Source organism: Marmota flaviventris, chromosome 3, assembly GCF_047511675.1.
Source record: "Marmota flaviventris isolate mMarFla1 chromosome 3, mMarFla1.hap1, whole genome shotgun sequence".
In the NCBI taxonomy this organism is placed as follows: Eukaryota; Metazoa; Chordata; class Mammalia; order Rodentia; family Sciuridae; genus Marmota; species Marmota flaviventris.
In genome coordinates, this window is record NC_092500.1 from 22,486,944 (window position 1) to 22,511,865 (window position 24,922).

A 24,922-nucleotide genomic window follows, 5' to 3' on the forward strand; every position below is an offset into this window, starting at 1 on the left:
ACAACATGAAAGAAGACTGTATTTCCCTGCTAATGGAAGAAACTGAAGGAGCATAAAGACCCTGAGTATTTTAAAACACTGGTTTGAATTGCAGCTTCAGATCTAAAGGGTAAAGAACAGTGAAAGTTCTGGAATAGATACATCATTTACTTATTTGGCACAAAGGGATTTTGTTTTCTTCTTATGTTAAATGAAATTACTCATTCTATTTGTGTACTGAACCCAAACCTTCACATCTTAGAAAGTTCCGTTCCTCATCAAATTCTATTCTTCTATCTCCTCATCTCTCAAATTTTAAGTACATAAGGACACAAAGGTGAACTTTAATTTCAGCACTTCCAAAATATAATTTTTTTTTTGTTTCAAGAAAGACCTTAGGATAAAAAAGAGATTTTCTATTTCAGAAGGGCCTTCCGATTGCAAAATCTTCAATGCGGCTCTCCAACGACAGTTAGTCCAAAATGCGCAATTGGGATTTGAAGCAGAGATGAAATAAATTGCAGATGCACTGTGATTTTTGATGCTGTTTTTATGTTTTTGACATTCTTTTAATGTTAGTTTGTAAATGAATTTTGGTAACACAGGGTAGTGAAAAAACATCTTAGAGGTGATTTTATTTCAAGAGTCCTTTATTCCCCCCTGTGACTTTTTGATTCAAATGCCTTTCCTTTGGCAATACATATAGATAGAACTATTGGAAAAGCCCAAACAAACATAGGAAAACCCTCCCAGCAAAATCTACTTTTCTCCACTTTCATGCTTTGAAAAAGTTGATGCAGATCAAATCCCATTAAAGTGAACAGAGATTTGAGTTGTGATGTTATTTGTCAACCAGAATTTGACATATCGCTCTAATTAACCAATCTGGTATCAATAGAATTACTCTTCTTTGCCTCAACCGATAGGAAATTAGTTGCAAATGCTTTTCAGCAGTTGGAGTATTTTTTTCCCCTGGGCTAACGGTGCTCTTCAGATGTTTTCCTTTAATTGCTTTTAAAAATCTCATTTTCAAATTACATGGCAAATTCAGATACCACCTACATGAGGATCATGAGAAATGTTCCAAGAAGCAGTTCCAGTTAAACTCATTTTCTTCATTTCTGCTTGGAGTCAGTTGAGAAGCTGATGATATAGAAGAAATGACCACTATAACTAGACTTTTGAAAGAACAGACCTATAACTATTCACATTTATTTTAAAGGGGGAGTGCAGGGTTTTCAATGTTTCAGTGTCTTAAATTTTAAAATTTAATTTTTTTAGAGGTGGCTTGATGCAATGGAGTTAGCTAGAGTTGGGATCAAATGTTAGTCTCAATATTGAACCTGTTACTGTGGCAACTTAAGTAAATGCCCTGAGCCTCAGTATCTTCATCAGCAGAATGGGTATAATAATGCCCCTATCATGGAGTTGCCATGAGCTTAATTTTGATTACATATGGAAAGCATCCAACCCTGTAGCTGGTGCACAGGGGAAGCCATCAAAAATTTTAATGTCTTCTCTTACTCTTTCTTTCCCTTGCCTTTTCTGGTTGAATTAGGACTCCGATGTTTTCTAGAGTGCAGGATGGGATGCTGAGATTGAAGGGACGCTGTTAAGGGCCTCTCTGCTTGCAAAGTCTTTCCTGGCATATTCTCTGAATTTCTTGATTTTAGAAATTAATGTTTAAGGGGAAAGTTAAGGCCTTATGTCTGGTAGTCCTCAGCTCAAATATAGGGATACTAAAGTGTCAGCTGGCATACATAAATGGAAATATTCACCATATGCCCAGATTTACTCAGCAGGTCTCAGTTTAGTCTTGGTCTGATAACTAATAGCACCCTTTCCACTTTCAGAAATGTCCTGATTTGGCTGAAAATTATGTGCTTGCTCGTGTTCCATGGTGAGAGGTCCCTTTCTGTTCACTGCTGTATTTAGAGTGTCTAGCATAGAGCATGATACATAGTTGATGATCAAAATACATTTGTCCTGTAAAATGATGCTATTTTTTTATACTTAGGCAATATTTCTGATTGTAAAAAATAGGACAGATTACCTATGGAACATTTGGAAACTTCTAAAAAGCAAAAGCCACTGAAATTATAACATATTTGTTAATATAATAAGATATATAATAATATAGGTTGCTTTATCACATAGTTAATTGTTTCTTGGAAAAACAGAGGACAATATCTCCTCTTCTCCCCCTTCCTAAGGACAATATTTTAAGGATATTTGTAGCAAAGGGAGGTTGTTATACGAAACAAGTTGGCTAAAGCATCTGTCACGCTCACAGCCTCTTCTAAATAGGCAGGCCTAGATTGCTGGGTTTGATACTATGTGACCCTGCCCCACTGGCTGGAGCCAGTTGTATAAGAGATGGACTTTGATCCAAGAATAGTCAAATCAGAGGCTGGCCAGCAGCCTGGGACCTGGTGCAAAAGGATGAGCAGGGCTAATCATATTCTCTCTTTTGAAGCTGAACTAGAAACTACGGTTAGCAGTGGGATCTGAAACAGAAGGAATCTATAACCAGAAGCTATGAGGTAAGGTAAGGCCATGCTGGGTCACCGCAGGCTGAAGTTGGGAAGAAGCAAAACAAGAACCTTTGAAATAGAAGAAAACTATGCAGAATGGAAGGGAAGAACAAACCAGTTGCTATGAAGAGGAAGACAGAGTGGAGACAAAGAGGGACAGAGGCAGCATCAGAGAGAGATGGAAGGCTCTGAGTGAGGGAGTAATTTCCGTGGCTCTGGACCCATTTCATGGATAACTTTTATGAAAATTCACTCTACTTTAGGGTGGCTTGAGTGAGTCTCTATTCTCTGTAATCCAAAAACTCTGTCTGGAACTACTAGTCCAATCTAGCAATGGGATCTGTGCCTAATGTGGGGGACTGTGGCATTAGAGAGCTGCCAGGTCAGGTAAGAAGGATGCAGGGAGCTCAGAGAACTCATGGGAAGAAATAACCAGCAGGCCTCTTGGGGACTGGGAAGCTGTCAGTCAGCGGCTCTGCCCATGTTCCCTTCCCCCTGCTGTTTCACCTTGGCTTCTCTGCGTTTTGCTTTTCCACACTGGCTACCTCCACGGGTCCCTCTGTCGTTTCAGTTGGGACTATGGATGTCGATTATCTGATTGCAGCCAAAAGGCAAAGGCGAATTGAGCAACGTATGTGCTGCCCCTGGATACTGCCCTGACCTCTGATGTGCATTCCGCTGATGGACTGACTGCTCAGCAAGTTTAAGAGCCTAGTCTGCCAGTTTCTAGGGAGATTTCCTCACTTCTATTCTCGCCTTGACTCACCTTCCCGAGTCTTCTCCTGCCTCTCCCCGGAGCTGTCCACAGCCCTAGTGCTGGCAGCTTGCCTTCTTTCCAGATTTGTCCCTGGGCTCAGCCCTTCCTTGAACCCATGCCAACCTGACCCTTCCCCAGAACTGGCTCTACTACAGATGCTCACTCTGCAGAGAGAAGGCTGTGCTCCACTTTAGGCTGGAATGAAGAAATAGCTGAAAAGATTACCCAGTCTTGAATACTGACAGATTCAGCACTACTTGCCTGAGGGCGTCGATTGTGTAAATTCTTCCCGCAGCAATGTGACAATCTCTTAGCAACTCTGAGCTCCTCTAGTTTCAGTTTAACAGTTAACAGGGCAGCGGACCACAGGGGAACTCATTTCATTCCAGAGAATGTTCACCAAAGCCACCCCAGCCTTGCTGTCTGTCTGAATCAGCATATCCCGAGGAAGGGCGATCTGGTTTTCTTTCCAAAATGTCTCGGTGGGGGTGACAAGAGAGACGTGATGACACACAGCCTTTGGAAATGGTCCACTATGGCCAGCTGAGGCTCTGGCTCTGTCCATGGGGGCTCGTGTCATTTGTTGCCACTGCTCCTTTCAGGTCCAGTGTCTTGATCATTCCTTCTGGGGGGAGGGAGCACCTCATGTTCCTCACCCCTGCGATTGCTTCACATTTGCATTCTACACCATTTTCATCTGACACCACAGATTCTGTGGCTGTCGTCCTCTCAAGGCTGTGAGGCCAGAACAGATTATATCTGACAAGTTGAAAGCCCCATAGAGCCGTATCCATAAAGGAGGAAAAGAAGTCAGGCCAAAAATTAAAGGCTTATCTTTTGCAGAGTGGGTTGTGGGCTCCAGTTTGTTTAGAGAACAAAAGGAAAGGACTGGCAATGGAAGAGAGGGAAAGGTGTGTGTGCGTGAGTATGCCAACATGCGTCTTTCATGGCTCTGTCCCAGGGAGCTAGGCACTTGGATTTCAGAACAAGTTTTTGACTCTCATGCAATCCCATCTCTCAAAGAGTGTGAGAAAATAATTATCAACAAAAGAAATTCTCTGTCTCTATTTTTTTGGAGCCAGATCTGAGTGGATGGACCACTGCATGAGAGTAAGTCAGGCACTTTCTGAAGCTGTAGAACTCTTCCAGGCAACTGAGGGACCATTTTGTAAATGAGTCCTTGGACTGGTACCCGCAGAAATTGTTGGCAAGGTTGAAATGTACCCGGATCACTCCCTGGTGACCTGAAAGAGCTAATGAGTGCTTAAAGTATTCTTAGAGTTTTCTAAGTGCAAAACAAAATATCAAATCTACAGCATGTGTTGCGTGGCTGTAAGATACAGGCAGGGTTCTTGGTCACACAATCCATTTTGTTTTTCAGTGCTGGGGATCAAACCCCGTCCTTGTGCATGCTAAGCAATTGCTCTACCACTGAGCTACATCTCTGCCTCAAAGACATTGTTTTAATCACAGTTTTCAATTATTCAACACATATTTGTTGAGAGCTTATTATGTGCTAGGTATTATTCTGATCCAGAAGCATTGTAGCGGTAATCATGATCTTAATAATGGGGTTCAGAGAAGTACTTCCTCCTACAGCGCCCAGTGAGGAATAGCTGGAATTACCTATGTAGCCAGCCAAATGGAGACAATCAGCAAAAGCTGAACTGGAGTCATAGAGGAGTAGATTTCAGTTTAAAGATTGTCTTAAAACCAACCAACCAACCAACCAATTTATCTATACCACCACTTGGAGAACTAAAAGGAGTATTTTAATTTCTAGGTTGGTGCAAAGGTAGCTACACAGTCATTAGTAATCTATGACAATCATCTTTTTGGACTCTTCTATCCATTGTAGAAAATAATGAATCTATCTGGACAAGAGGCTGCTAAATAACTACTCAATATTCATCACCCCTTTTTTTTCTTATTTAGAACCCTTATTTTAGTGGAGTAGCATCATACTTAGCTAAAAACAATTGTCCGACTTGCCTAGAAGATGGGAGGTATATATGACTAAATTCTAGCCAATGAAATGCAAGCAGAAGTTATCGGATGGGTCTTCTGGGAAATCTTAAAAATAAGCAATGACTCAGTTGGCATGCTTCCTTTATTTCTTTTCTTTCCCTTTCTTCCTACCTAGAATGAGCGAATGCTGAAAGCATCTGAATTTGCAGTAGCCCCTTTGTGAATATGAGGCAGCTCTGAGGAAGGAGGCTGCAACTCAAAGATGACAAAGAAGAGTGATGGACCATCTATGATGAGGTCATGGAGCCGCCATACCACAACTAATTTAAGCCCTGTCTTCAGGTTTCTGCTACTCACAATTGAGCTCATTTTCTAACTGACACAATATCCAAGGCTGGACCTCACGTCTTCTACTCTTAAATAGAAGTTATTCTGTTCACACAACAGGAACATCAATGGGGAATAAGATTCTAAAATCCAGCCAGCGCATCCATATGGATGGGCACCATATGGCCTCTCCTTGCTGCCAAGGCCAGTCTAACAGACTCAGGGAAGAATGTCAAGTGCAAAGTCAATAAATGACATTCTAGAATGCATGAGAGAGAGGTAACCTGAGTAACCTTGAAATAGCAGAGGTATTGATTCTGAGGTATTTATTAGAAAAAAAAATACTTTATGGTGCATACTGAAAATATCTTGTAAAGTCTATAAAGCAACTTTTACCTTCAAAGCATCAGATTGGTCAGCTGCTTTAAGTACTGTTATTTGTATTATTCATGTGTAGGAGAGCATTTTGGTTACATTATATCCATTTTTATCCTTAATACATATTTGTTTTATGTGTACAGCTTAGCAATGTGTGGGCACTTGAGTGTATGCTCTCTCCATTTCTTATCTTCCAACATAACACCAATCCACTTCCGAACTATATGCCTGGTCATTTCTTCCTATATTCTGTTTCTGGAAGTGCCACCTGGCCTAATAATGGTCTCCATTTATTGGATATCTAAGGCTTGCACTCCATGAGTTAGGTATTGTCATTCTTATTTCAAAGATAAAGAAACTGGGGCTCAGAGAGCATCCAAAATTGACCAAAATTACACAGGCACTAATGAACAATAGAGCTAGCATGAAAATTTAGTTTGTGTATCAAAAATCCATTTTGTTTTTCAGTGCTGGGGATCAAACCCCGTCCTTGTGCATGCTAAGCAATTGCTCTACCACTGAGCTACATCTCTGCCTCAAAGACATTGTTTTAATCACAGTTTTCAATTATTCAACACATATTTGTTGAGAGCTTATTATGTGCTAGGTATTATTCTAGGGCTTGAGGATGAAAAAGCAAAGAGAAATTATAAACATTTCCTGTTCTCCCTAAGACTCTTTAAAATAATTCGGAAGGGAAGACAGATAAGAAACATAAGTAAGTAACATAATATAAGCAATTTAAGTGTGAAAAGAAAGAAGGCTATGGAGCAGGATAAGAGACAACAGACACATAGTGGGGGCAGGCTAGGGACAAGTTTTCAGTATTCCATATGGTGGTTTGGGAATTTTTGCCACCTGAGCAAAAATTTGAAAGAAGTGATGTGAGCCATGAGGATGGCTGCTGAGACGACAGCATTCAGGGACAGAAGAATAATGGGTGCAAAGGCCCTGTGGTTGGAAGCAGGATTGAGATGAGCATGATTCTTGCTGTTAGGTCTGAGCGGGAATGAAAGGTCAGATCTTACACCATTTTGTAGACCATTTGTGAAGGCTTTGGTGTTTTCATTTGAGTGAAATCGGGAGCTATCTGAATTGAAAAGTGATATGATCAGACTTATATTTTAAGGGGTCTCTCTGGCCACTATGTTGAGGTTAGACTGGGGCTGGGGAAATCCCAGCGATGTCTTCTGTCCTTCTTCCCTTGAGGAAATGTGCAGGCAGAGGCAGGTACTGCTGGGAGGGCCATCTTTAGAAGTGTTTTCAATGAAACTTTCCTGGAACCAACAAAGTTTTGAGCATTTATTTTTCTTCATTCATTCTATAACTATTTGTGCAACCATAGAGTAGCTTAAATTTGTAGAAGGAAATTGACAATAGAATTAAACATTGTGTTAGGAGGTAACATGAGTTGTAGAAAAACAGTCTAAAGCAGGTAGGAATTTCAGTGGTAGGGTAGGTGGTGGTACAGGGAAGGCCTAGGTTGCAGTATTAATGGAGTGGTGAGGGTATGCCTCGTTGACAAGGTGTTTTGGGTTGGTAGTCAACACATCATGATAATCTCATGACGTCATTATCTAGACATGCAATATCAGTTACTTTCATGGATGCCATGCCAACCATTGATAAGGAATATAAGACAGCTGACATCTATTCCCTCTCTCCAACTGAGTTAAGAGGGTTGCAATGACTCTGGTCACCTTTATGTTCTTCACTGTCAGCATCTCAAGCCTTTGTCCCTTGAAAAGAAATCTGGATTGGCTCCTTCTCACAAAATGGAAGCAATCCCTGCTCTAGATGGATTAGTTTTTTGGAGAAACTTCTGCTTCTTTTCATTATGTAGATGATTTCAGAGTCATTTACAGGACCCAGAGACTAGATTAGCATGACATTGTTAATATGATATAATGGTAAAATACAATAGGAGCAATGAGAGCATTCCCTGATTAATTTTTCCTTCTCGTTCCCCGCTCTGTTTATAAATTCCTGATAGATAATGGAGTAATTAATCATGTTGTCATCAAATGGTTCTTTAAGTTTGGTCTAAAACCAGTGGAACAAAATAGAAGACACAGAGACAAATCCATATAGTATGGTCATCTTCTTTTTGACAAAAGTGCCCTAGGAATTAGACCATAAAACTGCAATTGTTAGAAGAAAGAAAAGTCATTGCTCTACCATATTGGAGTAGGCACCAACTTCCTTCATTAAACTCCTAAAGCTCAAGAAATGAAACCAAGAATCAATAAGTGGGATGGCATTAAATTTGAAAGTTTCTGAACATCAAAGGAAATAATTAGGAGTGAGTGAAGGGAAAGCCTAGAGAATGAAAGAAAATCTTTGCCAGCGACTCTTCTGACAGGGGATTAATATCTAGAATATATAAAGAACTCAAAAAACAACACTAAAAAATAAATAAACCAATCATTAAATGGACAAATGAACTAAACAGATAATTCTCACAAGAAATATAGATGGCCAACAAATGTATGAAAAAATGTTCAACATCCTTAGTAATCAGAAAAATATAAGTCAAAACTACACTGAGATTTCATCTCACTCCAGTTAGGATGGCAGTCATCAAGAATACAAATAGCAATAACTGTGGGTGAGAATATAGGGACAAAGATACACTTATACAGTGTTGCAAATTAGTACAACCAATTTACAGAGCTGTACAGATTTTCCTCAAAAGACTAGGAATGGAACCACCATATGACCTACTCCTTGGTATTTATCTAAAAGAACTAAAATCAGCACACTATTGTGATACAAGCATACCAATGCTTATTGTGGTGAAATTCACAATAGCCAGGTTATGTAACCAGCCTAGGTGCCTGTCAAAAGGTGAATGGATAAAGAAAAGGTGGTGTATATACACAATGGAGTTTTGCTCATCCATATAAAAGAATGAAATTCTGTCTTTTGCTGATAAATAGAACTGGAGAACATCATACTAAGTGAAATAATCCAGACTCAGAAAGTCAAGGGTTAAATGTCTTCTAGAAGAAGGAGGAGGAGCAGGAGGAGGAAAAGAAAGGGGGAGAGAGGAATCTCATGAAAATAGTGCGGAGGCCAATGGAGTACAGGAAGTTGAATCAAGGGGGAAGTAGGAAGGGAAAGCATGAGGAAGTTTGGGGGAATGAACAAAATCTAGAAAATTATGCTATATCCACGTACAAACATATCACAATGAACTTGTTTATATACATATAAGCATGTGCTTTAATTAAAATAATGATAACAATAATCATAGAAAGGATCAGTAGAGTGAGCAAATAGGAGAGGGAGGAAGGATGGAATGGAAAGGGAAGGTACTTGGGAATGAGATTGATCAAATTATGTTAAGTGCATGTATGAATATGGCATAATGAATCATAATATTATGCATAATTATGATGCACCAATAAAAAAGAAAAAAAATCCAATCTTAAAAAGATGAATAATAAAGAAATCTGCAGTATCATGGTTGAATCAGCTATGTAATGGCCATTACTGCCTAATTAGTTATTTTCTGACTAAATGGAATCATTTAACAATTTTAAGAGATGTTGTTCATGAAAGCGTCAATTCTAGAATATATTGACGGTAATTACTAATGTAAACATTATCTAGAAGAGTCTAATTCAGCACTTTCCAAAGTCACTTCCATGGAACAACAGTCCTACTTGTTCTCAGACGATTAAAAGAAAGGGTTTAGTCATCCAGTGATTTTGCAGGTACTGCAGGCTGCAGCTCTGTTGTGGTGATCCTTCCTGTATGTTGATTTTTTAAAATAGCTTTTGAGAACCTTCCAGTAAATAGACTTACTTTGTTTAACTTCATGTTCTCCCAATTTTTTGATTATCTATATGTAATATGTCCATCAATGAAATTTACAGGATGTACTCTAAGTGAATGTGGCTGATGTTACATTTCCTAGAAGAATAAACAGAATCGCTTCTTAAGAGGATTAAAACAATGGTTATTGAATGAGTGAAACTTGAGAGTTCATTCTATGTTGAATTGAAGGTTAAATGTTGAAATGTGTAGTTCAAAGGTGAGCTACACATTGGAACTTATTTTAATTCCTGCTCTTTATTGTGATTGTCATGCTAAAAATTTCTTCATATTCTTTTGAATCTGCAAATTGGGAATCCCTCTTGGGCTGAAGTTTTATGTAGTTCGGGATTTGGCATGTAGTCATAAAATAGTTGGGGTCTCCGTGGTCACCACATTTCCAAAGCTAGTTATGGTAAAATATTATTGACAGCTAAACAGCAAGAGTGTGGCTTCTCATTTGTGACCCTGCTGTAATGATAACAAGAAATTCTGCAATAAAATTTACTTCCTCAGATAAAAACAAAAGAGAGAAGTCTCAAAGGCTGATAATTTGCTGGAGAATTTAGTTTTTTTTTTTAAACAATAGTTCATAGCACTAAAGTATTTTTTTGGGGGTGCAGGGCTGGGGGTTGAACTCAAGGATACTTAACCCCTGAGCCACATCCCCAGCCCTATTTTGTATTTTATTTAGAGAGAGGGTCTCACTGAGTTGCTTAGCAACTCACTTTTGCTGAGGCTGGCTTTGAACTCGTGATCTTCCTGCTTCACCCTCCTGAGCAGGTGCATACCACTGTGCCTGGCAACTAAAGTATTTTTTAAGACTTAAAATAAATTCTCTTAACTGTCTAATCTCTTCCACAATTTGAAATACAAATCTTAAGAATGCCTGTGGTGGTGATTGATTTTGGCAGTGTTAAATTGTCAAAATTAGTTAAATCTTCACTTTTTGAGTTTATGCAAAATGAAATTGAAATGTAAACTTTCACTGAGATTCTTTTAGAAGGTTTCCCTGAAAAATTTCTTTTTAATAAATGATCAAATTAAAAAAATTCTCTACCTCAGTGGACATTCTATTTCTTCTCATTCCTCGCTGACTACGGAGTCTGAGTTTTTCTAATCTTGAACCCAAATTTGCTTTTGAGTTAATGATCACAGTTTTTATTCTTTGTCATGCTTAACATTTCAAGTCCATAAGTTTTACTTATCTATTTTTTTAATTGAATGAAGATCACATTTTTTTCTTCATGAAGAAATACAGAAAAAAAAGTTTCCCTGGAAAACAAGCCATATATGGAGTTGACCTCATATTTATGAAAAGTATTGGCATGGTCATTACAGTGTATATACAACTGTACCCATAAGTTTTTGTGTCCTTCCTTTCTTTTTTGTCTTTACCTGCAAGAGCATTAGGTATTTCTTTCCTCTTGAGCTCAATCTCAGGCATGACACTTGTTTTGGCCAATACAGTAAAGCAGAGGTGGTGTGTGGTGTAAGGGTCCGGTGAAGCGTCGGAGAAAGAGACCACCAAGTGACCACTCATGCAATTGGCAGAAGGGGATTTATTGATCTAGCATGCTGGGGCTCCGTGCCCACTCAGGAAGGGAGAACAGCCCAGAGCCCCGAGCAGGGGCTGAGCACTGCTTAAGTACACTTTTTTTGGGGAGGGCGGGGATTTTACATACATCACAGTTTCCTTTAACAAATCATTATACACCGTGGGAAAATCAAACAACAACTCCTAAACATGATTAGTTCATTCATTGGCGGGAACAGGTCAGGCTGGAGTGATAGGTCATTCCTAAGGAGGGTACACATTCAAACTGATTGGTTTTAGGGCCTAAATGACTACGTGACAAGTTACACAGAGTCCCAAGTTATTAGACAACCAGGGAGTCAGTAGGAATATTTACTGGGCAGTTCCAGTATTGTCCTAACAGCTACAGGGATTTCAGGTTTTGCAGGTAGCATAGAAACCTAACAATACCTAATCCTTTACATTTTAACTCAGACCTTGCAGCTTAGAAACTTTACAATACCCGGTCTTTTACCCTTTAACTTTTACGCTTTAACTTCAATTTCTTTTACCTTTACATGTGGCACTTTCCACCAGCTTATAGAGCCACACCATGTTTTTTCCTATATCGTTTGCCTTCCTCCATGGTGACTGTGTTGTCCCAGGCAGAGATGTCCTACCATTCTAGGTCCCAGAGGTGATGGAGCAGATCACAGCCAAATGGCAACAGATCTGTTACATAAGGGAAAAAATAAACCCTGGTTGTTGTCAAGATGACGAGATGGTTATTGCCATAATCCATTATTTCTAGAGTAATAAAATCATTTTCCTCATTGGATTGTTTCCAACTTTCCTTAAAAAAAAACACACACACAAAAAAAAAACACAACATGATACGAAAGCAGAGAATTCAGCCAAACCACCATTTATCATTTAATCAATATTAAATGAATAGGAGGAATTGTGGGTGAGTCGATGCAAAGCTAACTTTCAACATCAACAATGTAAACAATAGAATTTTTAAACCACTGTAATATAGCTATTAACTGCCATTTAGCTTTAAGTAATGAAGCAAATAAAAATATAGACCCTGATTCAAGGCTGCTGTTTAATGGACCAATTCTGACAATTCTTGAATGTGAACATGATATCTTTAATTTAAACACTTCCTATTCAGACCTTAATAATTGTCTTTGTGAATTGCGATTTAGTCTCAAAAGCACCAAGAAGAAGAGTGAAATTAAGTTTTTAGCAACTTGTATTCAAGTACAAATGATTCCTTGAGGCAGCAGTGGCTAGTTAGGGCAATAAACCCCTGGAATGTCATTTGAAGGTTACACAGTTTTTTTTTTTTTTAGGTGAGGAGAGGCTCTGCAAGTTGTGACTTTCCCAGTGACTTCGTTGGTGATAGGGCAGTGCTGATGCTGATGAATTTCTTAGTTCATAAATACTAATTAATTATTATTGCAGTAGATTTTGCCTCCTAAGGTAGGTTAAAGGAGTCCTTGGGAACTTTTTCTTAGCTGAATTTAATAAATGTCTCTCTCTCTCTCTTTTTTTTTCCCCCCAAGACAGTGTCTTGCTCTGCTCTGTGGTCCAGGCTAGCCTCAAATTCCTGGGCTCAAGTGATCTTCCTGCCTCAGTCTCCCAAAGAGATAGCATTTTTGAGGGCTTTTTAGGACTTCCAGTTCTTCTTCTTTTTCTTTTGTACCAGGGATTGAACCTAGGAGTGTTTTTACCACTGAGCCCCATCCTCAGCCCTCTTTTTTTTTTAACTTTTAATTTATTTATTTAAAAAAGTTTTTAATTGTTGATAGACTTTATTTTATTTATTTATTTATATGTGGTGCTGAGAATTGAACCCAGTGCCTCACGTATACCAGGCAAGTGTGCTACCGCTGAACCCCAACCCCAGCCCCAGCCCCTTTATTTTTTATTTTGAGACAGTGTCTCCCTAAGTTGTTTAGGGCTTCCCTAAATTGCTGAGGCCTGTCCTTGAACTTGTGATTCTCCTTGTCTCCGCCTCCTGTGTAGTTGGATTACAGGCATGCGCCACCACACCTGGTTAGGAGTTTCAGTTCTGAAGGCAAATATTTTTTTTCTTTTTGATATGTAAAGTGTATGAATTACTGAGATGATTTATTTATTTTGATGAGGGATTTCAGAGTTTGGATCACTGGTGAAAACAAACATGAATGCTGGAAGCTGAGTAACACAATTAATTCTGTGTGAACTTGCTCACAAACATGTAAGGAGGAAGCAGGTTAACTTTCCTCATCTCTGGACATAAGCAATTCTCTTTTAACTTCTTGAGAAATGCTAATCTGCTCCAATGGGAGGAAAATATTTGAAAAGTGCCTTTAAAGTGATTGATATTAATTTTGTTTGAGAAGAGGAAAATTTTATTGTCAGAAACTTTAGCAAAAAGAATTCTTAACTACGTTTCCACATTTGTAAATCTGTTTTTTCCACCTATAATTTTCCTGAAAAGAAGCCAGAAACTTAGAATGCTTTAGTTTTCCCTCTGAACACCATCCTATTTTCTATGTTATTGTTATTCTCTTATGTTGGTTATACTATATTATTAAATAACCCCTTGAAATTAGTTACTACGGTTATTACTTTTTAGAGTCTAGATCTATGGACTTCTGCAATCCAAAATTGAATTTTTCCCCACCATTACTTCTTGCAGCCCACTCCATCTTTGATGTTTTGATTTTTGCTAAGTTCAGTGTTTAGTGGTTCTTTCCTGGGGAGGCGGGAGGTGCTCTATGAAGAGCAAAGTCCCTTATTCTTTGTATGTCAGGAAGCCCTTATTTTATTCTCATCTGTTGAATATTAATTTTACAGGTTAGGGAATTCCAGCTTGACAATACTGAGAGCATTTAAGATACTTTCCTTTGTCTTCCGGCATCTGTTTCTGCAGATGATGAATCTGTTGTCAGCTTGATTTCTGTCTTGGTGTGTGTGTGTGTGTGTGTGTGTGTGTGTGTATGTAAATGGTTGTTTTTCCAACATAGCTTTAAAAGTTGTCTCCAGTTTTGTTTCTCTACAGTTTCATTTTTGGTGCATTAGTTTAAATAAACATTTTTTTTCCTAAGAACTCCCTATGCCCTTTAAAATCTAACGACTCATGCAAACATTTCACCATTTCCAAGTACCTTTTTTATTTTTCTGTAATCGCTATTATATTTATGCTAAAGCCTTTCATTCTATCCTTTATGTTTCTTAATTATTTCTTTCCCTATTTGGTGTTATTGCTTTAGCCTTCTACTTTCCAAACCACTATTTTTCTTTTTTAGTTATTTCTAGTGTCTTGTTTAAGCCATAAATGGATTATTCCAATGTCTATGGATCTTGTTTTAGCTTTTTGGATGGGTATAGCAAGATACCATAAACCAGGTGGCTCATAAACAACAGAAATTTATTTCTCACAGTTGCAGAGGCTGAGAAGTCCAAGATTAAGGTGTAGGTAAACAGATGTGGTGACTGAAAACAGGGCTTGCTTCCTGTTTCAAATTCTGTCTTTCTCCTGGGTCCTTCCGTGGCACAAGGGGCAAGGTTGCCTTCCTGGCCTCTGTTACCAAGGACTAGTCCCATCATCTCGAACATGTTCTACCTCCTAATCCCATCACTTTGGAAGTTTGGATCCCACCATTGGACTTTAGGCGGACGCAAACATTCAGTCCATAGCAATTTTTTATTTTGAGAAATTGGGTCTTTTTTTGTTTTTCTTTTTTCCTTCTCAGGTGTGTGTGTCTTTTCCCCAGGCATCTTGGCCTTCTCTTGATAATATTTTGTCTTCCTTTAACTTGTAGAACACGACTAACACACTTATTGGAGAAATTTCATTGTAGATCATGATTATCTTGATTCTTGCCAGCTATAAATCCTCCTTTGCTCTCTTAGGGCTGCAGGTTTCCCTGTGTGTTTTACAATTTTGGATTATGAGCTTGTCTTTAGTTGTCTTTGTCTCTGGGGGAGCATTTTATTTTATTTTTTTGTGGTGCTGGGGATTGAACCCAGGGCCTTGTGCTTGTGAGGCAAGCACTCTACCAACTGAGGTATATCCCCAGCCCCTCTGGGGACGATATGATTGTACTTTGAGTTCAGGAGGAATTTCTGTTGGGTACTTTCACCTATGTCTTTGCTAGGGATCCATGTTTTTCAGTGGTTCTGGACCAGTTCTTAATGTCAGTTGCATGGTTACAAAAGTTCTCACTCCATTTAAGTCCTGTGAACTCAGGTCCCACACTCAAAACTTTCAGGTCAGAAAAGGTAAGCCATAAAGTTGATAGAGAGAGTGTTTGGCACTAAAGGGAGCTTTCAAATTTCTTTTTGGAAGATGCCTAGAGCCTGTTAAGGAATCGGTCGTAAAGTTTCATTTGCAATTTGCAGAGCAAACACAATGCTTTTTACCAGATTCATATTTTTATTTGAAGTAGTGTGGGGATAGGCTAAATTGTACTCAATAGTAGTAATGGCTATTTTACGTAGAAATAAGTGTTTATTTGTAGTAGATTGGGAAATGAGAAAAGAGGTTCAGGTAGGGTGAAAATTATCTCAACTTTTCCCTTGTGGTTGGAGCTTGATATACAGTCTGGAATTATATAAAGGTGCCTAGCAGCTACAATGCCCCTTTGGAGAGGTGGGGAACTCAATAAATATATCATTTAAAATCTATGCATCTGGCCAGGCATGGTGGAGCATGCCTGTAATCCCAGCAGTTTGGGAGGTTTAGTCAGGAGGATCACGAGTTCAAAGACAACCTCAGCAATGGTGAGGCACTCAGTGAGACCCTGTCTCTAAATAAGCAACTCAGTGAGACCCTGTCTCTAACTAAGCAACTCAGTGAGACCCTGTCTCTAAATAAAATACAAAATAGAGCTGGGGATGTGGCTCAGTGGTTGAGTGCCCCTGAGTTCAATCCTGGGTACACTCCCCCACCAAAAAAAAAAATCTATGCATCTGGATTAAGCATAAAAAGTATTAAATAATATTTAGGTTTATTGTGGATTATATGCCAGTTGATTTAATGAAGTATGAGTTATTAGACTATTAGATTTAAATTTCAGAAAACAAATCAATCAAAATATTTGTCTCCTGATTTAACGTGGTATGATCTTGAGCTTTAGCTTCATATGAAACAAACAAAAAAAAATAAGACATTTAAGTTGAAGACTAAAGTGGACCTTTATTAACTCAGACTAAAAGAGCTTTGATTGTAGTCTTTCTTTCCCCAACCTGTGGGATGTCTATGGCAAATCTTAGCAAATCCAGTGCTGCAATATATTAAGAGAAGGCTGATGTTCTGGGATGGTGTCTGGAGAGTGTAAAACAATATCAAGCCCAGGAGGACTTTGTTTTGCTGTATGGAGGTTAAAAATAGAAAAATAATGGGACTTCCATACTGATGGTTTAATAATTAGCAGCAGAAGAAACCAAGTAGCCTGGCTTGAGTTCAGGAAAGAGGAGGCCAGAATTTGGTTCCACTCTACCCAAGTATTTGAAAGTAGACAGAAAAGGTGTGTGTGTGTGTGTGTGTGTGTGTGTGTGTGTGTGTGTGTCTAGAACAGGAATGGAGAGTGGGGACAGAATCTCACTATGGGTGTGTGTGTGTGTGTGTGTGTGTGTGTCCAAGATCCTTGGAGGTAGAATACATGGATTCCAGGTTGACTCTGCTAATTCCTAGAGATGGATGATGATGACAAGTTGCTTGAACTCTCCATGCACCATTTCTCTCATTGTAACGTGGAAATTTGAGTTGGTACAGGAAGCTGATATTCTTCACCAGTGTGTTGTGCTGCTGCATAGGTGTCTATGTTGTTCCTAAGGAAAATTGATGCTGAAAAATAGGAGTTTTAAATTATAAGAGGTTCTCAGGAATGCCTCCTTTATATGTAATTGAAACATCTTTTATAAGCATATGCTTTTTTTTCTAGATAGCAGGGGACAGGAAGGAGCTATAGCTTCCTTTGAGTTTTTAATAGTATTCAAAATCCCCTAAAAGTAAATAGTCATTGCCCTAAAATTGCTACGAAGGGACAGGACTGCTTTGATTAGTGTTCAATATGAAGTAGTAAAATATACAGTGGAGTTGATGTAGTTCTCATTTCAACAAGGTGAGTGTTGGAGCTCACTGGAATATCAGAACAAGTGGAGGCAGAGATGTGTTCCCATGGTAACCAGAGAGTCCTTCCAAAAAGGTCTAGAAACATATACCCCCAAAGGACTTCTATTGGGACCACATGTGAATTGACCTTTAGAAATGTCCTAATTGGTCAGGCAGATTTTATTAGAACTGTGATTCCCCCTAATATTGTGGTTTTTTTAGAAGTTGGACCAAAGTGAGAATGATTGGCTTTTATTTCCTCTTTGATTTTGCTATAAATCTGGGTCCCTGGTCAAGATGTTTAATTATCCATGCCTATGTGTCCTAACTGGTGCGTCCTATTCTTATTGACTTTTTAGCTTTGTTATATTGCAAAGACTTGTGATTTAATTTACAAGTGAAATGGTTACTTAGGTTAATACTGGCCTTTTAGAATTGGATATTTGTTTTTCACTTGTTCTTTGAGAAACTCCAAATTAGTGAGGGACATCCTTCAGGCAATGCTAACATTTTACATTTGAAGTTGAAATGTCAGATGAGATTTAGAGATTACTTAGAAAAAGGGAGTAAAGTGCACTGGGCTCTTTGGAGAGACTGAGGGATTCCAGTGCAATGCAAATATGTGTTCATGGTGGCTGTCAGTGGTCCTAGCCAGGTATCTCATTCTAGGCTTCTTGGCCAGGTACATGGTTATTTGCTTCCTGGCATAGAGTCTGTGCAACTGTCAAAATGGTCTCCTAGATCCCTTTGCCACTCTCTAGCTCTGATTTTGCTTTCACTATATTGTTTTACTTCTTGATCTGGCTCTCCATGATTACCTCCCTATTTTACTCATTTTAGAAGTCTCTTCTGAGAAAGTCTCGATGGACTAATCCAGTCTCAAATGATCTCTCTTTTCTCATTATTGTTAACCCTTTATCTTGTCTTCTTCTTTGAACCCTAAGCAATTCAAGGATGGGATAGTGGCAGGGACTTACTGTTCCAATCCATTCCCCTTCACTGGGTGTACAACTGGGCCATGTTCTCAGCTTGCTTTGCCTTGCAATTATTCATGAACATGAAACTGAGTTGTTCTAGCCAAAGAAACATAGGTAGAAGTGATGACAGCTGCTTCAGGCTTAACTTATTAAAATGGTCTGTACTTGGTATCCATGCTCTGGCTGAAGGCAGAGGGTTGTGAATTTCTAGGAGAGGGTGGATCTGTAAGATGGAAGGAACTTAGGTCTCTGTAGTACCAGGAAAAACCATATGATACTGTTGGATGAGAAGAAGCCAAACATATCATGTATTTACCCATCAGGATCTCGAGACTTCTCTGTTGTAGCAACTAGTTTTACTATATCAAGTGTAGGGCTAAATCATATCACAGTTTCATATGTAATTATATAATTACATTTTTTCTTTGTTTTTTTCACAGTCCCTAGAATAATGTAGAGAGAGGTTCAAGTAATACAGGTTGCCTCCCCAAAATGATGATTTATTGACCTTCACCTTCCAGAGCAAAGAGAGAGAGGATGTTCTGTTTAGGACTAGGAGTGGGGAGCAAGAAAAAGAGGGGGACATAATAGGGGGTGGATGGTCCAGTCTGCATATATACTCAGGGTAGATAAGGCACATAGACTTGGTCAGAATAAGATTCTGATCAATGGTATCAAATAAACAAACAGGATTGTTATTGATTATTATATTAAGTAAATACCAGGAAAGGTATTGGTATGGATTATTACATTAGATAAATGTGTGGAGTGGTGGCATTATTGATTTTTATATTCAACAAATATGAGGATGAACAAAGCATATATCCCAACCAACCTATTGTAAAGTGACTTAAGGTCTTGAGCATAATTGTGGGACAGGGATTTATTCTATGATGAATGTTTTAGAAAATATGAGAACTTTCCTCATCAAATTCCCATTAAAAATAAAAGCAATTAGGGACACATATGCATCCCTCTATAAAACAGACTTAGAAACAGCAGCATCACTGTTAGCAACGAAGACCCATGGGATGTATCAAGTACCAAATGGTGAACAGAGCTTCTTCAAGATGTGGGACCAATTAAAGAAATCAAACTGAGAGATGGAACTCAATTGCAAAGAGTGGGAAAAATTTAATTATGTGTAAAATGCAAGCAAGGTTATCTATAATTGGAGGGCCATGGTTTTGTATTTCTGAGCCTGACGACTGCAGCTAGATACGGTGGACAGAGCCATCCGTCATCTACACATGCTGTGGGCATAAGGGCCAGACCAAAAGCTGCTAATCAAGTCTGTGACGGTGGGACAGGAAGACATGGTTGTGATTTAAGCTTGTCTTCTTGAAAAATTCAAGGAAGAATAAAATCCTTTTTTTATTTGTTCTTTTCATATATACATGACAGTAGAATGTATTTTGACATACTATACATACATGGAGTATAACTTATTCTAATTAGGATTCCATTCTTGTGGTTGTACATGGAGTTACACTGGTTGTGTATTCATATATGAACATAGAAAAGTTATGTCCGATTTTTTCTACTGTCTTTCCTATTCCCATCTCCCTTCCTTTCATTTTTCTTTTCTAATCCAAAGAACTTCTATTCTGCTCATGCCCCCCCCTCCACCCATGATGTGTCAGCATCCACGTATCAGAGAGGATATTCGGCTTTTGTTTTTTTTGGGACTGGCTTATTTCGCTTAGCATGATAGTCTCTGGTTCTATCCATTTACAGGCAAATGCCAACATTTCATTCTTCTTTATGGCTGAGTAATATTCCATTGTGCCTATATACCACATTTGGAAGAATAAGATTCTTGAATTTAACCAACATAATCTCCCTGGTTAGATCACATGGCCCTAGAGAGGGAGTGAGAGCAAGACAGGGAGAGGAGGAGGAGTATTAGTGGGAAGACATTTCCCCCAAGTGGGATGAAGGAAGAGTCAGAGGAGAAGAGGGGGCAGGAGGTGGAATCCCAATGTGCATGTGGAAAAGAATCTGAGGAATGCAGGGAAGGAGCCACACACACACAAGAGAAAGACAGTTTCTAGAGCTCAACGTAGGTGAGAGTTGAAGACACCATAGAGGAGCCCACAGCTACCGGGACTGTGATTATCAGGGGGAGTAATTGATTCCTTCTCCAGGATGGTGAGTTCTTTGGCCCAGGGTCACATCCTGTAGCAGACATTTGTGGATTTTCCCTGCTCAGTTCTCACATGACTTCTGGAGGACCATCCCCTCCCTCGTCTCCGTCCACCTGTCTCAGGTAGGTTGATTACATCCTTGGCCAGAGAGATGGTTCTAGGAATGTGACTGTGAATGTGGTCTTCAATCGTCTTTAGAACATTTATTGGAACTGTTGATAAGGGAGAATCTCTTTATCTGCTGGACTTTCATCGATTGAAATGGTAGACAGTAAATAGAGTTGGGATAGAGGGTGAGAAAGGTGGGGGGAGAGGGAGAAGGAATGCTTTATTGTTTGAGCATTTGACTACCCTCCTGTATTTGAAGTCAGTTCCTAAAGTTAATCGCTTTTGTTTAAGCCATTTTCAGATTTTTGTGTTAAGTTTCTGTTACTAGCAACTCAAATCACCTCAACTAAGATCCTTGTACCTAGCATAGTGCCCTGGAACATTATAGCACTGTTTGTTGATTGATTGATTGATTGATGGTATGAATAATATATGAATAAAATTTCCTCCACAGGGATCTTGCTAATGAACAGGTTCAGAATGAGAATCTGTATTGCCTGGCACCTAATTTGTGACTGGTCCTACCACCCCTCCCACCTTCCTCTCCTGTCCCAGAGCACACTGCTATCAAGGCACTGAACACATTGTATTATAATTGCTTCCCTGTCTTTCCCACTAGACTGAACTCTGAGGATAGAAATTAAAGTTTTTACTTCTGTGTACCTGAGCCCTACTGAAGACACCTCAATGAATGAAGATGAATCGCCTTCTTGTCCCAGCTGGAGTTAACAGTCTCTGGTCTCATCCACTCAGGCTTTGGTACGTGCTCTTGTCTTGCTGACGTTACTTTCCCCCCAACTTCATTTGATTGACTTGTCATTCAGGTCTCAGCTTAGGCCTTCGCTGCCTATCCCATGCCACGTCAGCCAGCGTCTTTACATTACATTTTCTTCATTGCACTTACTGCTTTTGAGTTTTAAAATTTATTCATGTGTTCACCATCCATGACAGCAGGGATCTCATCCGAGTTGCTCCTCACCAGTCCCCAGCTCCTGGAATAGTGCCTGGCACCCATGAGTGACACAGTAAGGTTGCTGTAACAAATCACCAGAGGCTGGGTGGCTTGAACAGCAAATGTTTCATCTTTACAGTTCTGGTGGTGGGAGGTTCAAGCTCAGGGTTTTAGAAGGTTTGGTGTCTATCAAGGGCCTGCTTTCTTCTGGCTCACAGGTGGCTTTCTTGTCACATCCTCAGAGGGTGGAAGGAGGGTAAGTGAGCCTTCTGGAGTCCCTTTTATAAGGGTACCAATCGCACTCATGAATGTTCCACCCTAGTCCCTTTCAAAAGGCCCCATCTCCTAATACCATCACATTAGGGGTTAAAGTTTCAGATATGAATTTTGAGGGGGACACAAACATTCAGTTCATTGCAACAAGTATTTGCAGAGTGGAACCAGATCCCTGTCTTCCTTAGTAGAGAAAATTCCCCTCAATCAAAATATGGCGGAGAAGCTTGAAAAGATACAGAAACAAATCTGTGACTACGGAAAGGGCCTTGGGTCCACATTAAATTAGTTATCCTGCTTCAAATGCAAGAATACAAGAAAGGTTAAACCGACTGACAGGTCATGATGGACAGGCAAGGTCTTCTGACTCTGAGATTCTTGATTATTTTGTTGCCTATTTTATACATTTTGGTCTTGAATATTTGAGAAGAGTGATATTTAGGAGCCAAGTAAGTTTGTGACCACTCAGATAAAGTCCTTCACTGTCCCAGTAAATCTTCTGCTTTGGCTGTGGACAATGTGACCCAAAAGAGTAGCAGGTGGTGAATTATTAGTATAAAAATTTTGCATTTTTGAGGGTGTATATATGCAGAGTCCTGCTTATATGGCTCTGCTGTTCTTTCTAATAAAATGTTTGTGTTTCAAGAAATAAAAGTCAAAATATTGGCCTGCTTTTGTCATGGTTGTAGTATAATCCACCATGAAAAATCACAATATAATTTCATTTTTCCTTTGATTTAATGCTGCCAAAGAAGCCGGCTCCGAGAAACAAATCTACTTTTAAGCACACCGGCATGCAAATGGGATGTGGAGGGTAGCTTATCCTTTTACATAATAAATTAGAGGGTTCTCTTCTTCTGTGGAATAGATGTATAGATTAATAAACCCAGAGTAGGCTATGGATGCGTGGAATCAATGTAAGCCTGGTTAGAGATGACAAAGCGCTTCATGCCTGAGTGCTTGCAGCCTAATTCAATAAAACAAAATGAAAGGCAAATGCTTGAGGACCCAAAGAGAGGATCTTTATGAAAATATTAAACCTCCGTACAAAGACGGTCACATAACCCTCTTCAAGTTTGCTCCCAAGATTGCAAGGTAACGTTTGCGCTCCTTTGGGGGGAAAAATTCAAGGCGCTTTTGTGATTTTTTAACAAAGCAACCAAAAGGAACCGTTTTGAGTGTGGAAACCTATTCTTTGGTCTTTAACTGCAAAGTAAAATGCTGAAATAAAACCAGATATCCCCCCTTCCACCCCTGCCAATCAATTTGCAAAACTAAAGTATAAATCTGAACCAAAACGGCAACAGTGTGAAAAGCTATTTGCGGGTCTGCGGCCGTCTCTGACTCCATCAATTTGTTTTCCAGTCTTTGTTGCGATTTCACGTTTCTCACTGATCTCCAGAGACTGGTTTCCAGCTTGAGAAAAGAATATCAATAGCCCACGTCCTGCAGGCAGCTTCTCCGCAACAATCCCAATGTTTCCGCAAATCAGATCTTCTGTTGCTTTTAATGACTGTGGTGAAACAACAAAAAAATATTCATTTTAGGAAACATGAAAATCAACAAAGCAATAATGTCTCAGTAAGAGTATAATTTGCTCCTTTTTTTTTTTTTTTGGTGTGGTCAACTCAAAGGCAAAAAAGAAGGAATCTATCAGTCTCTTCCCTGGGATTTCATAAATCCATAATTATATACCAAGCGTTTAAAAAATGAAGCAAAGAACTAAATCTGGACACAACTTAGGAGGCAGAAGTGACACAGTACAGTGAAATAACTATCTGACTTTCTAACCAGGGTGGGGTGGCGTGGTTTCTGCTCTGAGCAATGTAAGGTGAGGTGGGTCACCTCTGTTAAAGTCTCCAACTCCTCTGAATTCTGTATTTCACATCCATAAACTGGGAATAACAATGTTTGCTCTTTATAACTCACAGGGTTGATAAAATATAAAAGGACATGTATACAAATGTTACTAAATATTAGAACTATGTATGAATATACAAGTTGGCTATCCCTTATCTGAAGTGCTCAAGATCAGAGGTGTTTCAAATTTTGGATATTTTTTGAAAAAAAATTTTTTTGGATATTTGCACACATATAATAAGATTTGCACACATTTGGGAATGGTACCCGATGGTAAACGTTGAGAGGGGAGAGGAGGGGATGTGGGGATAGGAAAGATAGCAGAATGAAGCAGACATTATTACTTTATGTACATATGTGACTGCATGACTGATATGATTCCACAACATGTATACTCAGAAAAATGAGAAATTATATCCCCATCTATGTATGATATATCAAAGTGCATAAATGTGTTCTACTGTCATGTATAACGAATTAAAACAAATAAAAAATGAAAAAAGAAGAAAAGTAAACATGACATTCATTGATGTTTCATATACCCTATACACAAAGCATGAATAGACAATATTTATATGAGATCAGGTGCAGAATTCTCCACTTATGCTATCACATTGGCACCCCCAAATTTTCAGCTTTTGGAACATTTTGGAGTTTGGATTTTTGGATTAGGGATGTTAAACCTGTAAAGTGTTATACTACTATTAGAGTAGATACAGTTTCTTTTTAAAAATATGCACAGTATTCTCTGTGAATTCTGTCCAGAAAATCCTACAATGTCTACTTGAAAGTAAAGAATTCCTGTATTTCATTTGCTTATCTTGTAATTTTTAAAAATGTATTTGTGTGTTTAAGTATAATTTTTAAAAATTTTATTAAAAAAGTTTTTATCCCAATTTGTTTTATATGATAGCAAAATGTATTACAATTCATATTACTCATATAGAGCACATTTTTTCATATCTCTGCTTGTCTATAAAGTATATTCACACCATTCGTGTCTTCACCATTCATGTCTCATTACACCATCTTTTGTACTCCCTTGCCCTATCTAGAGTTTGGCTAATCTTCCCATGCTTCCCCTCCTAACCCCACTATGAATCAGCCTCCTTATATCAGAGAAAACATTTGGCATTTGGTTTTTTGGGATTGGCTAACTTTGTTTAGCGTTATATTATCCAACTCCATCCATTTACCTGCAAATGCCATGATTTT

At 38.8% G+C, this 24,922-nt stretch overlaps 1 long non-coding RNA gene across 1 annotated transcript in view; it reads left to right on the plus strand.

Annotated features, from left to right (window-relative positions):
* The window catches only part of LOC139704988 (uncharacterized), a 67,232-nt gene extending 43,039 nt beyond the window's left edge, over nucleotides 1-24,193 (plus strand). The window contains exons 2-3 of the long non-coding RNA XR_011706913.1: nucleotides 21,242-21,381; nucleotides 23,213-24,193. This is a non-coding gene — a long non-coding RNA (uncharacterized lncRNA). The remainder of the gene's footprint in view (nucleotides 1-21,241; nucleotides 21,382-23,212) is intronic.
* The last annotated feature ends 729 nt before the right edge of the window (nucleotides 24,194-24,922 follow it).